Source organism: Dermacentor silvarum, chromosome 1 (assembly GCF_013339745.2).
Source record: "Dermacentor silvarum isolate Dsil-2018 chromosome 1, BIME_Dsil_1.4, whole genome shotgun sequence".
NCBI classification, from domain to species: domain Eukaryota; kingdom Metazoa; phylum Arthropoda; class Arachnida; order Ixodida; family Ixodidae; genus Dermacentor; species Dermacentor silvarum.
In genome coordinates this window covers 168,655,903-168,670,528 of record NC_051154.1, presented here as the reverse complement: position 1 = coordinate 168,670,528, position 14,626 = coordinate 168,655,903, and the positions used below count along the sequence as shown (strand labels likewise).

Below are 14,626 nucleotides of genomic sequence, written 5' to 3'. Positions count from 1 at the left end.
CGTATAGTTGCTACGAATTGTTGGACTTGGTAGTCGTCTCATTGCGCGTTACCTGCATATAATTTCTTAACGTAGCTGCACATGGAGCGGGCGCGGTAGTGTTAAGTTTCTTTACTAACTATGATTTAGGTGCCCCAACTGTGCCGACATCTGTCCGGCCGGCGTAAACGCCGCTCTAAAGGTATTAGCAGAGCCTGGTAAGCATATATGCCTTGTAGCGTGCTTTGTCGCCCGTCTGCGCAAGTTTCTTCGTGTTTATTATTATTATTATTATTATTATTATTATTATTATTATTATTATCATCATCATCATCATCATCGTTGTGTATTATCTCGTGTTTCAGTTCTTTATCGCCATCTCCACATACAGGAAAGTCAGCCAAAACATGCTTTTAATTAACCTTGCTGACTTTTCCCCGGTTTATTGTATTTCTTTATGCTGCAAGTGCACGTACTAATCGCGACCACACATGAAAAAAAAAAAAAAAAATAGCGTAGCTTGCACTGGAGGCGCAACTAAAGAGACAGTGGAGCTGATGGGCACCTAGCTAGTCCTGGCTTTTCGGCTAGGCTAACCACTACAAAGTCATTCCCAGCATTTTCCGAAATTTATTGATTATTGAGTAGCTATTGATTGGCTATCGATTGGCTATCGCAAGGTATTGGCCACATATTTGGGCTAGGCTAAGCACTACCAAGTCATACCCAGCATTTTCCGGAATTTATTGATTATTGATCGATTAGCTATTGATTGGCTATCCATGCCTGACTAAGCTTTAGTCCATACCATGCTTAGCTAGACTTAGCCAAACTCAGCTTCGCTAGTTCACAGGGGTATGTGCCATTGCGCTTGGACCCTTTCTGCACTACCGCCAGGATTGTCCCACATTTTCTGTCCGCACGTTACGGGCTAACGCTCGGCTTAAACAGCTCCGCTGTTAAAAGAAAAACGAGCATTTATTCGCGCCGCTTTGGAATACCACCTCCTAAATTTGTGAAATATTTTATTATCGCGATATATAGCAAACTCCTACGTAGACAATAAATGCATAACTAATAAAATGGCCTCACTCTAGTACAGGCTTAGGTTCCATCTGGCAACCAGCTGAATTGGAAAACACTCCATGTGATAACGAAAAGGGGAAATATAGCAAAATCTATTTGCAAATATCGAACCTGCATGGCCTGATAAGTACGGGTATTTCACTACGAAATAGTTAGGCCCGCGATAGAGATCCTGCATGAGTCCGGCAGCTTATTTTTCATGCTCGAATGTACGGGGTTGCCCTTTCTTAACACCTCGTCAGTATCCAGTCCAGTAGAACGGAAAGATTTCTTCTTTACGGAATAAGGAAAGTTTGCGTGATATGCTTTAAACAGACATTAATGCAAGCTTCGTTTGCAGGCCTTCATTTAAATTTTGAGGTGCTATTAGTGCTTGTACTACACTAACGATATGTTTCCCCTTACAGTCTGGAAGAAGGTCAGTGGCCGCGGGTGCCACGTAAAATAGCGCATATTTTTCTCGCTGTCTCATCATGCGCAGTTTGAAACTTAGTTGCGCACACCGTGCACCCGTCGTTGCCAGACTCTGCGCCGATATGCCACGAAGATATTCATTATCTTTTTGAGGACCCGTGGGCTTACACAAACGTTGTTCCCGGCTGCACTTGTCACGAAACGCCGCACCGCCAACACGTTATGGTGTTGTTATCGCTAGCTCGCGCGCGCGAAGCGACTGCTGCGAGATAAGTGGGCTGCGGTAACGAAAAAAAAAAAAAAAAAAATACGGTGCAGGAGAACGACGGTTTGCGAGTCGATGTTGCGCTACTTTAATTTCGAAGAGTGGAAAGCAGAAATGGGGGGGGGGGGGGGGGCGTAAAAGAAAGTATCGCTGGGAAACGATCGTTGTGGCCTGTTGCAACATTAATTATATGCAGGCTATGCGTGTGTGCTCGGCGCCGATAATCCATTTCCTGGGTTTTTCGCGCGCACGGTGACTTGTGTTGCGTTTTTTTTTCCGCGCCGTCACTCCCGTCTTCTCTCGCCTTTCAAGTTGCCCCCCCCCCCCCCTCCCCCCCCCCCCCACCGTCCTTCGCCACCTTGTGTTTCATAATCCATGCTCATTCCGTGTATTTTGCAACTTGTATATGTCATCTACACTCCCTCTATTCCCGCTCTATACCGTCTCCTAACGTTATTTATACAGTTGTGATGCCTATAATATAGTGACATTCCAAAGAGAGAGAGAGAAAAAAAAAGTTTTCAGCGTGCAACGCAACGCAAGGCGTGCAACGCAAGGGGTTGGAGTATATTGCAGTAAAACCAGAGAACCTTTTCACAAAAAGAAAATATAAGCAGTATACGGCGGCGTGTACCTTCCTTATAAACCGGCAGGTGTCCGGCGGTGGGGATCGCGCCGTGCACGCGCCTCCCACAGCCGAGCCAGGCGTCCCACCCACTTGCAACGCGGTGTTCACGAATGTCGCACACTGGCGTTGTTTCAGCTACGGCGCCCTTTTTAGCCTAATTATAGCTTTCAGACGGCGAAAAAAAAGTACGCCGTCCACGATGCTCTTGTTTCTTCCCCGTTGGAAACCTCAATGTTATCTTCTGGCATTTTTTTTTCTTTTTTTTGAGGGGTGAGGGGGCACAATGTAAGATTTTCGTTCAAGCACGAGATCCGGTTATGGCTTTCTGCAGGCACAGATATCTCACAGCTATGTCCGGTGCGAGATCAAAGTTACATGCCCGTAAATGTTAGCCATGACGAAAACACTTGAGAACGCAAGGCACTGCAGCAGCCGCGAATGCTAGTGTTATCCGAACTGCTGTTGCGTTGAAGTGACTTTTTTTGATATCCTTACAAAGAGTAAGGATATCAAAAGGAATCCCGATATTCCAGTGAGCCTTGCAGTGACTACGAACAGCAACCATGAGCCTTCGGCACGTCGATGCGTTTAGAGACTCCTAGTAATCTTGAGAATCCTATGCGTAATCGCTGTCTTAGATGTCGGCCAATGAAGTGTCGTTATGCATTCGTCGTTTTTGTCGTTACCCGCCGCTGTGGCTCGTTACCTATGGCGATCTGCTGCTGAGCGTGAACACAAGTTCGTGTGTCCAGTGTCCGGCCGCGGTGACCGCACTCCAATGGAGGCGAAATGCAAAAATGATCGTTTACTTGTGCGCCCATAGAGAATCCGTGGTAGTCAAACTTATTCGGCGACCTCCACTACGGGCGTCTCTTATAGCCCCAGTGTTGCTTTTTGAGGTTAAACCCCGTGAATCAGTCTTCGTAGTCGGCGTTGCATGTCTTCGTTGTCGTGCCGTTAACTGCTTCGCTTAAATCTGTGTCTTGTTTACGCGCCGTGCTAGAACCAAAGCGTGACGAGTGAACGAATGCCTCATTTCCTAGCTGATAGCGGCTGTTCGAAGTAAAATCTCCATCGTGCGTGGAAGAGGTCTATCTCTTCGTGCGATCAGCTGTTTAGCGGTGCCGTTGGCATCATTCGTCCTTGCTACCTTAAGCATACGAAACAATCGCTTTCAGAGCGGGGCGAGTGACAGATAAAAGGCAAGGTAAATGATGACGCCACTCGGTCGGTAAACACGAAGGCCAGAATGTAAGTAAAAGGTATCAAGGCAGCGATCACTATCAGTTATGAGGAGCTGGCAATAGCGGATCAGACGGGATGGTGCATGCAGTTGTATATACATGTGAGGGGGAGAAAAGAGGTTGTTTTAAGCAGGTTATGTTTATCTCGCAGTCCTGAGCTCGATTGGCGGTACATGGCAGCGTCAAACGCTTTGATAATTTCTTACATTATATTTTAGATCAAGGTTTTACTGGAGAGTTTTTATCTTGGTTTATGCTATGCACAGTTTACGAGAGTCTAACTTGTGCCTTGTTCGGCTGCATTGTTGTGTTTAATTAATGCGTTATTAAATCGATTTATCTGGCTACCTTGTCATCCCCTTCGAATCCAGTATATGCGGACTCTGATGTGTGATGTTGATAGTAAACACAAATTCTATGTTCCATTGATTGTGGTTGACTTTGCAACATCATCGCACTACGAGAACTGCCAACTTCACTCGGCGATCCAAAGCATTAAAGTATTCTTGTAAGCACCCGCGCAGGTCTCGGCGGCGAGCCCAGGACTAAAGCTAACAGGACAACCTTACCGGATAACAGCTACGATTTAATTTCTCGCTAGACCAAAACGCAGCTTTTAAACCGGACAAAAGGTCTCGGGCTGAAAGTTGAGCAGTACGCAGTTATTTACGTAATCTGACTCTTATATCTGGCACATGGGTAGAGATGTGCACATATTACGTATTTAGGAAGAAGGGAGCACCTGTTGCAGTATTGATGGTATTTGCTTTATAAAATGAATGATGAATGTTCAAAATAATAATACCGTAATTGTTCGATATAGAGAAGGAAACGTGCGATGGATGGCTGTGTACTGGCCGCCTTAAGTAGTCGCTAACTCAGTACTTATCCATACTTAAAATAACCGAAATTTACCCACGCAACGCAACAGAGCGTGCAACGCAACTATAAACTATTGAAATGTACCTGCCCATGAATTCCTGCGTTACAGCACATTCCTGCGAAGAAATGTCGTCCAAGTTAAAGATTGTGAGCTTCTCGAGTGAGAAATGGTGAGGTTTTGTTCGTCTAGTTTTTGTCGATGTCGGGCAAAGAAATAGTGGGCTTCACTCCGATGAACTAGTTTGGTCACTCGGTGGCACCTCGCAAGCCGGCGCAAACGTTCGTGAGAGTGCTTTCTGAGCACATAAATGTGCCTCTGTTCACCCGGTGGAACTCCCCATGAGCAATTTTTGTCACAAGCCAGCACGTTTGACCAGAAGGTTGCCTTTGTCACTGCATGTGCGACGTTTCGTAGCAAACACAGGCAGCCATCATGATGGCCAGATGGAAGAACGGCAGTTTCTTGCCCGGCCGTTTCACGTTCGTCTCTTCATTACATTTGGTTAGCTCTCTCAGCGCCCGAAGTGCTGTTGCCTGATCCAACGACCTCTCTGTTGACACCACGCCGAAGCAGAGCGTGCAAGAGCAGTCGTGATCATCTGCAGCTTTGGAGTGCCAGAAACTTTCAACTTATGGCTCGCAGTCAGCTCCGATCATGCTGTAATCATGCGCGTGATGCTGTGCACGATTGCGTGCACCTCGAGAACACCTGGCGTGGCTTTCAGCTTGCGATCGTATCCCGAAGGCGCGATAACGCTTACGCAGGCTGGGCCGCGATTTTGTAGCGATGCCTTATGACTTATTTTGGAATAGTCTTATCATCCACCGCTCACGGCCGGCTGATCCCGTTGATAACGCGAGCGGACCGTCGCTCTGACCACTGACAAAGCGCGATAAGCGCGAAAAGGCATTATTACTTTAAAGGCATCGCTACAAAATACCGGCCCTGAAGACGCGTGAAGGAAAACTGAGCGCTCAGCGTTAACCACCGCTTTTTATTTTGCGTGCAAACGTGGGCTTCAAGACGGGGTTGGGTACGTGCCTCAATCTCTCTAGTACATTCCCGCATAAGAATTACCTAGCGGGCTGTCCCCTTGTTAAGCATGCAAGTCAGACGTATACCTGTACGTGGTGTGTCGCCAGGCGATCACTCCTGCGTTATCTTTAATTATTTTATCTGAATGTCGGAAGGAGCTTCAGTGTAACTCCGTGCTGCGCGGTTACGGAAGCTATGGTGGCGATGGTGGCGGCGGCGTGCGTCGCCGTAGCACAAGACGGGCAAACTCCGTTCCAGGAACCCGGTGAAGTGCCTCAGGCCCGGCTATATGTTCTCTCTGTTAAAGCACCGCCGCTACCCTCTCTCCTAACTGTGGTTTGTCGGCCAGCACCTCTCTCGCGTGAGGTGTCGGACAGCGAACGTGGGATTTCTCCCAGGCATCGCCGTGGCCCCAGCGCTTGGATGCCTTTTCCCTTTCGCCTAGCGCCAAGGTCGCGCGCGTGGCGCTCGCCCTCCGGTGCTGCCGGGAAGAAGAGAGTGCTCGTCAGCGAGGAAGGGCTAGCGGCCTTGGATGTGCTCCGCTGCTGGTGGTGGTAATATACGCTACGTTTTTTCGCATCGGCGACGCTGCGCCCATGACGTTGGCGAGAACTTCCGCTCGCGCGCGCAATGACGCTCTCGCGCACTCTCCCACGCCCTCCCCAATCATCGCCGCCGGCAGGCTCCGCCCTGACCCGAGCGGCTCCTTTCGCTGGTTTTTCAAGCAGGTTTATCTGGACCACGTGTTATCCGATCAATCCGAATGCATATGTTAACTCTATATTGCGCATGCTATTTGTGTTGTACACGTGACAGAAAAAAAAAAAAAGTAGCCGATTACAATCGCAATGACTTTATGCAAAAAATGTAATTGATTGCAGTTACCAAATACTGCCACCGGAAAGTAATTGAGGAATTGCTCAAATGTAATCCATTACATTTACGTTATTTTCCTCCCAACCTTCATTACTATGTCACAAACACACTAAATAGAACGAGCTGTCCTGGCTCTTTCAGTGCGTCCACTACAGCCATTCACACGTTGTTTATCCTTACCGACAATTGTTTTTCAAACTTTTCGTCGGTCATCTCTCGTTCTATTGTCAAGACATGAGCAACGACACTGAAAACTCCATCGTTGTTCGCGTTTGGAGGCAAGGTCGTTGTTGTAATGTATATACGAACACCTTGAGCACAAAATTGTGGTTACTCAATGGCGCGATGCTAGAGTCTGGGTCATCTGTGAAGTGCAACGCTTCATGTTTGTTGGGGCTTGGAGAATTTGCTTCCGGTAGGTTTAGTGAAAAGCGGAAAAAATCGTCCGTAGTTCAAGTGGAGTTCAGCGTTGTTTGTGCGGGTGGCTACATGCAAAGGGGCATGCGGGGTGGTCGAAAGTGACGCGTGGTTCGACACCTTCGCATAAATACTTATTTAACGTTATAGGAATATATATTGTAGGCTTTGTGCGCCGTAGTTTGTCCTAGCACGCGGAACTAACTTTTTATTTGTTTGTCTCGTAGCAATACATGGATGTTTGCGCGTCGTTTTATAAAGAGCCTTGATATGTTCAGAGACACTATGCAAGGAAAATCTGAGGGAATACGCTAATATAAAAAGAAAGGGGGGGGGGGGGGGGGGGAAGAGGTCAGCACGTAGAGCATTGTATTCTATATAAAGGTTATGTTCATGAGCTCTGTTACTGACTGTAGCTTTTATTCACATTGCTCTTTTCTGCAGATATATAGAAGCACATTATAGTAATGACATCGTTTAGCAGTCATTGTTATCGTCTTTGGTCATTGTCATCGTCTGCATGGTAGCCAGTTCTTCTAGTTCTATCTCTGTGCATCTCCCTGCTTTCCTTTCCTTCTTTCTTTTTCTTTTATTAGAACGGGAAGACTCTATTTGTGATTGGTCGGGAACGGTAACGTGGCTAAGGAAAGCGAGAGGAAAGGGGGAAATTTTACATTGTTTCAGGGTATATTTTACCTTGCAGTTATGCACCACGCGTTCCTTAACAAAAATACCACTAAAAGATAAAATCGTCAAGGCACATTTTTCGTAAAATTTGGAAAGGAAATATAAAACATATAGCATATAGCGTCTCTCGACACTTTAGCGTGTTGTACAATGCCTAGATGTGCCGAAAGATGCATATCTTCAGAGCTAAGGATGTGTACTTCAGAATTTCGAGTAGCGGCGGTAACCCCATCACGAGCAAGGTGATATCAGAACGGTCGCACTCCTGTCTCACCCTCCTCATCGGTCCGCCTGGTTGCCCCTCCATGATAACCCCGTTTCGCCATCCCCTTCTGGCGAGGGACGCAAAATCTAGAGCCGGAAGTATCCGTTAAGGAGCAAATGCAGTGGAGACGCTTTGAGTCAATTTTTGAGATGAGTTGAAGCGATGTTGCACAGTCTACAAGATGGGGAGATGAAGGGGCACTATGGAGATCCCGCCGGCGATTAACGCACCCGGATACGTTGCAAGAAAATGGAGTGATTGTATCGAGCCCCACGCGTGTTCGGGAAGGTCACCTGTCCGCCACCTTATCGCGCCGAGTGGCCGGTAGCGTCAGGCTGCATCATCGCCGGGTATTGCGATGTATAGCGTGCGTGAAATCGAACCACTGTTGCCGCCACTCGACGCCACTGGCTAAGCACGAAAAGGCTACGCGCCTGGGCCCTGCTCCGTGCAGGTGAAATTAAATTCTGGTGCTTTACTTGCCAAAAACATATGATTATGAGGCACGCCGGAGTGGAGGACTCCACAATGATTTCGCGGAGCGGCATTGTGGAGCCCGATAGGGCATTGTGGCCACGCTCCCTCCCAAATGAAGAATGCTTTTTGACATCGCCTCAGGGCACTCCTGCCGTGTGTTCTGAACCACCTCAAGCAACTCAACCTCAAGCAAGATAGTAGTAGTAGCAGCAGCAGCAGCAGCAGCAGCAGCAGCAGTGGAAAACTTGAAGGACGAGGCAAAAAAAGCGTCGCTTTAAAAATAAAAGTGACAGTGTAGAGCGCACACAGTCCCGCAACTTTGAATGACAGGACACTTTCGGGACAATGAACAGTTTAAGTAATTGTGATGGAATCCACTCGCGGCATTTAAGTTCTTTGCTATGTATGAACGCCCGACAGAGTGCTCGCGATGCAATTAATATGCCGATTTAGGGAGAACCAGCTAATGATGTGCCATTGTGAGGTTCGAACCGGCCGCCGGCGTGCACCATGTAGGATAAACCGAGTTACCAGTGGAACACAGGCCAGATGGCAACCCTAGCTATAGGAAAGGGTTCGAACAGCCTCAACTCATTTCTTACACTCATTGTGTTGCTAACCAAGGCTGCCTTTCATGCGATGCAAACGAACCGCCCAAATTCTCAACTTCCTGTTCTTTTTTAGTGCTGCACGCGGTCGGCTGCATTTGTAATCCAACTACGCATGAGAAATCTATGGCGTTAAATCTCAAGATATTTTCGGTTCAACTTGGCGGCACGCGTGTATGCGAGAATGCTTCATGTGACAGTCTGTGAAAGAAAGATGGAAGAAAAGCCCCCCACCCCGTTTAGTCAACAGCACCAGGTACGTACGCGTATTTAAGAAATAAATATTTTTATTCAGAACTCCAAGAAAATTTTATTGTGACCAAAGTGTACTCTATTGGTACATATACTTGTAGTGATACCGGGCTATCGGTGTAGGTTAGTGTAACAGCTAAATAAAACAACTATTATCTAGAAGAAACACAACCTCAGTAGCTGCTTCCCGAGTGCAGTGCCACATGACGTGCTATATAACTTTTTTTTTTTTTTTTTTTTTTAATGGGTGGGCTGTATGAGGTGCGCAGCCGCAGTGGGGTACGTGAAACATCTTGTGCGTGCTGCAGACGGTGTATTATACGGGCACTAGAGAACCGAAATGACGTAACCAAATGCACAAGTTACATTTATTCATGCATTAGAAAAGTTACATGCTTAACTTATGTTACAGCTAGTTTGGGTCTTGCGGTATAATTTTGCAATAGTGCTCGCTCACTGTTCGTAGCGCATAGGTCCGTTTGTTTTGCACAGGGTGTTTGGGCACTAGTGAAGAAATGACTCCCCTATGGTGGCGCCCGAAAATAATCCTGCGACGCTCGAGCCCGCCGCACTCGTAGATGGTTGGGGCTCGATCCTGCGCGTGCCTCAATCTCCAACGCTTGCGCTTCTTATGGAGACGGGACACTTTCCGTCGTGGTCAAATGGGTTGGATACCCCTCTGTCTTGCTGAGTCTCTTCGTGCCATTTCTGGGCCGTGTCGAACGCAGAGGTGTCATAGCCGAGCAAGAGTGAAATTTCTGCAACGAATTGCACGCGTGTAGGCCTTATAACTCCTGATGAGCATAGGTTTGAGTTTGATGGATTAAACCTACTATGGCAACCTTCGGTTTGCAGATGCCATTGTCCTGTTCAGCAACAATAGGGACGAATGGCCACAAATGATTGAGGACCTTAGCCAAGGAAGTGTAAGAGTGGGATTGAAGATTAATATGCAGAATACAAAGATAATGTTACATAGCCTGGCAAGGGAACAAGAATTTAGGATCGCCTGTCAGCCTCTAGAGTCTGTAAAGGAATGCGTTTATCTAGGTCAAATACTTACAGGGGACCCTGATCATGAGAAAGAAATTTACAGAAGAATAATATTGGGTTGGATTGCGTACGGCAGGCACTACCAAATCCTGACTGGGAGCTTACCACTGTCGCTGAAAAGTGTACAATCATTGCATTCTGCCGGTGCTAACATGTGGGGCAGAAACTTGGAGCTTAACAAAGAATCTCGAGAACAAGTTAAGGACCGCACAAAGAGCGATGGAACGAAAAAATGTAGGCCTAACGTTAAGAGATGGGAAGAGAGCGGTGTGGATCAGAGAGCAAACGGAGATAACCGATATTCAAGTTTTCTATAAACGGGAAAAATGGAGCTCGGCAGGCCATGTAATGCGTGGGATGGATAACCGCTGGACCATTAGAGTTACAGAATGGATACTAAGAGAAAGGAAGCGCAGTCGAGGATGGCAGAAAACTAGGTGGAGTGATGAAGTTAGGAAATTCGCAGGTGCAAGCTGGAATCAGCTAGCGCAAGACAGGGGTCATTGGAGATCGCAGGGAGAGGCCTTCGTCTTGCAGTGGACATAAATATAGGCTGATTATGATGATGATGACGACGTCATGTGTTGTTCCACTACAGCGCGATCTGCGCACCCGACACATGCATGATCGAGTAATGGCTTTTTTCCTCTACACAACGAAACCAAAGTAAGGCGCGGGATTAGTGCAGTTGCACAAGTATAAAAGCGATAATGCTATAACATGAATGGACAGTTGACATCAACCCGTATGCATGAAGCTACAAAGGGAACCCGTGTGGGTTTCCTTTGTAGCTTCATGCTGCATACGGGCGGATGACAATTTTTACGCTTTCATGAGCCTTACTCCAACTTGCAGAATTCCGCAGAAGTGATTTGGCATGCTATAAAATGTTCTCGTCACTTGAGGTTGGAGGAAGCGACCCCCTCTGACCGATTTTAGAGATGTAGCTATGGACCGTTTGGGGCTTTTTGTGTAAGGGCTGCACCCCAGCTTGTGTAATGGTGCACCCCCAACTTCGCAGCCCAAAATTTGGAGAAAAAAGAATTCCAATGGAAAAGCATTCGCGTTCGGTGCCACGATGCCGCGCGCGAGCATCGGTGAATTATCGTGGGCTGCGTACTTCCGCGTGCCGTTACTAGATTGCGAGAGCCGGGGTGTGCGCAAATCACCGGCTGGGCCGGCACCATTTTGACCAAAAGGTTCGGTCCAATGTAAGGGGCGCGCCTCGTCAAAATTGTTTATGTGCGGCCCCTACTCGAGTCTGTACGGTATGAGGATGCGGTTTATTACGCTGGGTTTTGTCCTAAGGCAGGTGGTACTTGTGGGATTCTTCGGGACAGTTTGCACAAATGGAATGACAGTGCTGATGGTGTTGACGCAGGGCACCAGGGGATCGTTGAAGCAGGAGATCGCACTTGAAGGGGAATGGCCTTATCAGCAAAACCAAACCCTCCCCCCCCCTCCCCCCCAATGCATTTTTGATTTTTTTTTCCTTAAAGTTGTTTTTCTATACCCTAGCTGCGGCTGTCGTATCAACGTCTGAACTTGGCAGAGCGCGTTGATTTTTGTTGTCGGAGCTCACTATTGGCACTTGACGTGTAGGCTTCATCCCGACACTCCCGCGGCACAGCGACACATGTAGATTTTTGCCATTAGTATGCAAGGCACCTAGCGAGAGATATGTGTACACGTAACACATTATTAAATGCGAGATGGTAGTACAAAATGTCACTTAGTCCAGGGTCCCGCCGGGTACTGTCTTCAACGCTTCATCGATGAACGCTGCCGGGAACGGCTGCAGTGTGCAGCGATATGGCGAGAGTCAATCGAGTGGTCCGCGTGGATGTAGTCGATGCTTCTGGAGTCTCGCTGTGGCCGTTCTATACGCGCGGCTAGCGCAAGTTCTTCAGTGCATGCCGCGGAGCTCCCAAGGACGCCGCGCGCGTTGCTCTCCGGCCGTTTCGCAACTGTTTCGTGTTGCGCGAAGCCCAAATTAACAGCACCGTGCGTGTGTTTACGCTGCCTTCAGAGGCGAGTACTCTCTCGCCGTCTCGTGGAGCTCGGACGTCACCATTCCGGAGTCCTATACAGTTACTCTCGTAGCACGCGTATGTTCTGAGTCGGCGCACGCTCGGGTCGGCGAGTGCCGTGTTATCGCCCTTCGGCTTTTCCTCAGAAATGACCGCCAGTTTAGCGCGTCTTTTATTAGCTCCGCGCCGCGTAGATTCAGCCACCTGATTAGTGCCTCTTTTGCAGTTTCCCATGAACTCTTCATAGGATTGCGATTCGCTGTCTTCTTGGGCTGTTGACACAAGTTAATGACCACAGAGGTTTTCTTCTTTACTTTTTTTAACCCCCCCCCCCCCCCCCCCCGACGGCGTTGCTCGACGGACACCTCTGTCAAGTAGCTTCGTACGCTTGCCTCTGTGCAATAACTCTCTCCGGTGACGAATGAAGTGCTCCACGTGAGATGGACAGCAAGGCGGCGCGAGCTATAATCTTACTACGGATCGAGGCATATGCAGAGGTGGCTGCTATTTTAGATCTACTGCGCTGACCAAGCTTTATGGCGCACTATATATAAGAACCAAGACTATATCAACCAACCAAGAGAAAAGGCTGGCTTCAGGAAGGGATATGCTACGGTGGGTCTTATCCATGCCATCGATCAGGTAATCGAGAAATCTGCGGAGTACCTCTACCTCTCTATATGGCTTTCATAGATTATGAAAAGGCATTTGATTCAGTAGAGATACCAGCAGTCATAGAGGCATTGCGTAATCAAGGTGTACAGGAGGCGCACGTGAATATCTTGGCAAATATCTACAAGGACTCCTACCTTGGTTCTCCACAAGAAAATAGAAAGATACCTATCAAGAAAGGGGTCAGGCAAGGAGACACAATCTCTCCAATGCTATTTACTGCATGCTTAGAAGAAGTATTCAAGCTCTTAGACTGGGAATGCTTAGGAGTGAAGATATCTGCGAATATCTCAACGGCGAATATCTCAACAACCTTCGGTTTGCAGATGACATTGTCCTATTCAGCAACAATGGGGACGAATTACAGGTAATGATTGAGGACATTAGCCAAGGAAGTGTAAGAGTGGGGTTGAAGATTAATATGCAGAATACAAAGATAATGTTACATAGCCTGGCAAGGGAACAAGAATTTAGGATCGCCTGTCAGCCTCTAGAGTCTGTAAAGGAATGCGTTTATCTAGGTCAAATACTTACAGGGGACCCTGATCATGAGAAAGAAATTTACAGAATAATATTGGGTTGGATTGCGTACGGCAGGCATTACCAAATCCTGACTGGGAGCTTACCACTGTCGCTGAAAAGAAAAGTGTACAATCATTGCATTCTGCCGGTGCTAACATGTGGGGCAGAAACTTCTAGCTTAACAAAGAATCTCGAGAACAAGTTAAGGACCGCACAAAGAGCGATGGAACGAAAAAATTAGGCCTAACGTTAAGAGATGGGAAGAGAGCGGTGTGGATCAGAGAGCAAACGGAGATAACCGATATTCAAGTTTTCTATAAACGGGAAAAGTGGAGCTCGGCAGGCCATGTAATGCGTGGGATGGATAACCGCTGGACCATTAGAGTTACAGAATGGATACTAAGAGAAGGGAAGCGCAGTCGAGGATGGCAGAAAACTAGGTGGAGTGATGAAGTTAGGAAATTCGCAGGTGCAAGCTGGAATCAGCTAGCGCAAGACAGGGGTCATTGGAGATCACAGTGAGAGGCCTTCGTCCTGTAGTGGAAATAAATATAGGCTGATGATGATGGTATATAAGAAACATAAACATCCGCATTTGTCTATTCGGACACGAATGAATACATGCCGCGTCGAAGGAGGCCTCTATATTGTTGAACGTTCCGTGCTATTTATTCCCCCAGTAGTTGTTATTAGTGCCTAACGTTTCGTAAGCGTTGCAATTGGAAAGAATCCAGACAGCTTCGGTGGAAGGATTGCAGGGATTTCCCTTCAGACATGCTTCGTTCCAACATGATTTGCTATACGTAGCGTATGTCTGCAAATTCCGTAAACAAAGGCGCGCAACAGCGAATTAATAGATAAATAACTTAGGGGGTTACACGTGCTAAAACCACGGTCTGATCATGAGACACGCCGTAGTGGGGCACTGCTTATTACTTTTGACCACGTGTGAGGTTCGTTAACGTGCACCTGAATTTAATTACACAAGTTTTTCTTTTTTCTTTGCATTTCGCCCCCATCGAAATGCGGCCGACGTGGGCGTGATCGAACCCGCGACCTCAGCGCAACGCCATAGCCACTCGGCTACCGCGGCTAGCTTACAGCGAATGCAATATGTGCGTGCTAGGGGTACATATTATGTATTCCTTGCATGGACCACTATACGGTGTGTAAGAATTTCGTAGTCGTGTGTGCGTCAAGACATTGGAACTGCGCCTGCATCACATTGATTTT

At 47.5% G+C, this 14,626-nt stretch overlaps 1 protein-coding gene across 7 annotated transcripts in view; it reads left to right on the top strand.

Annotated features, from left to right (window-relative positions):
- Positions 1-14,626, top strand: part of LOC119436381 (elongation of very long chain fatty acids protein 6) — a 133,127-nt gene that overhangs the window by 67,522 nt on the left and 50,979 nt on the right. The gene's annotated exons all lie outside the window — the stretch shown is intronic.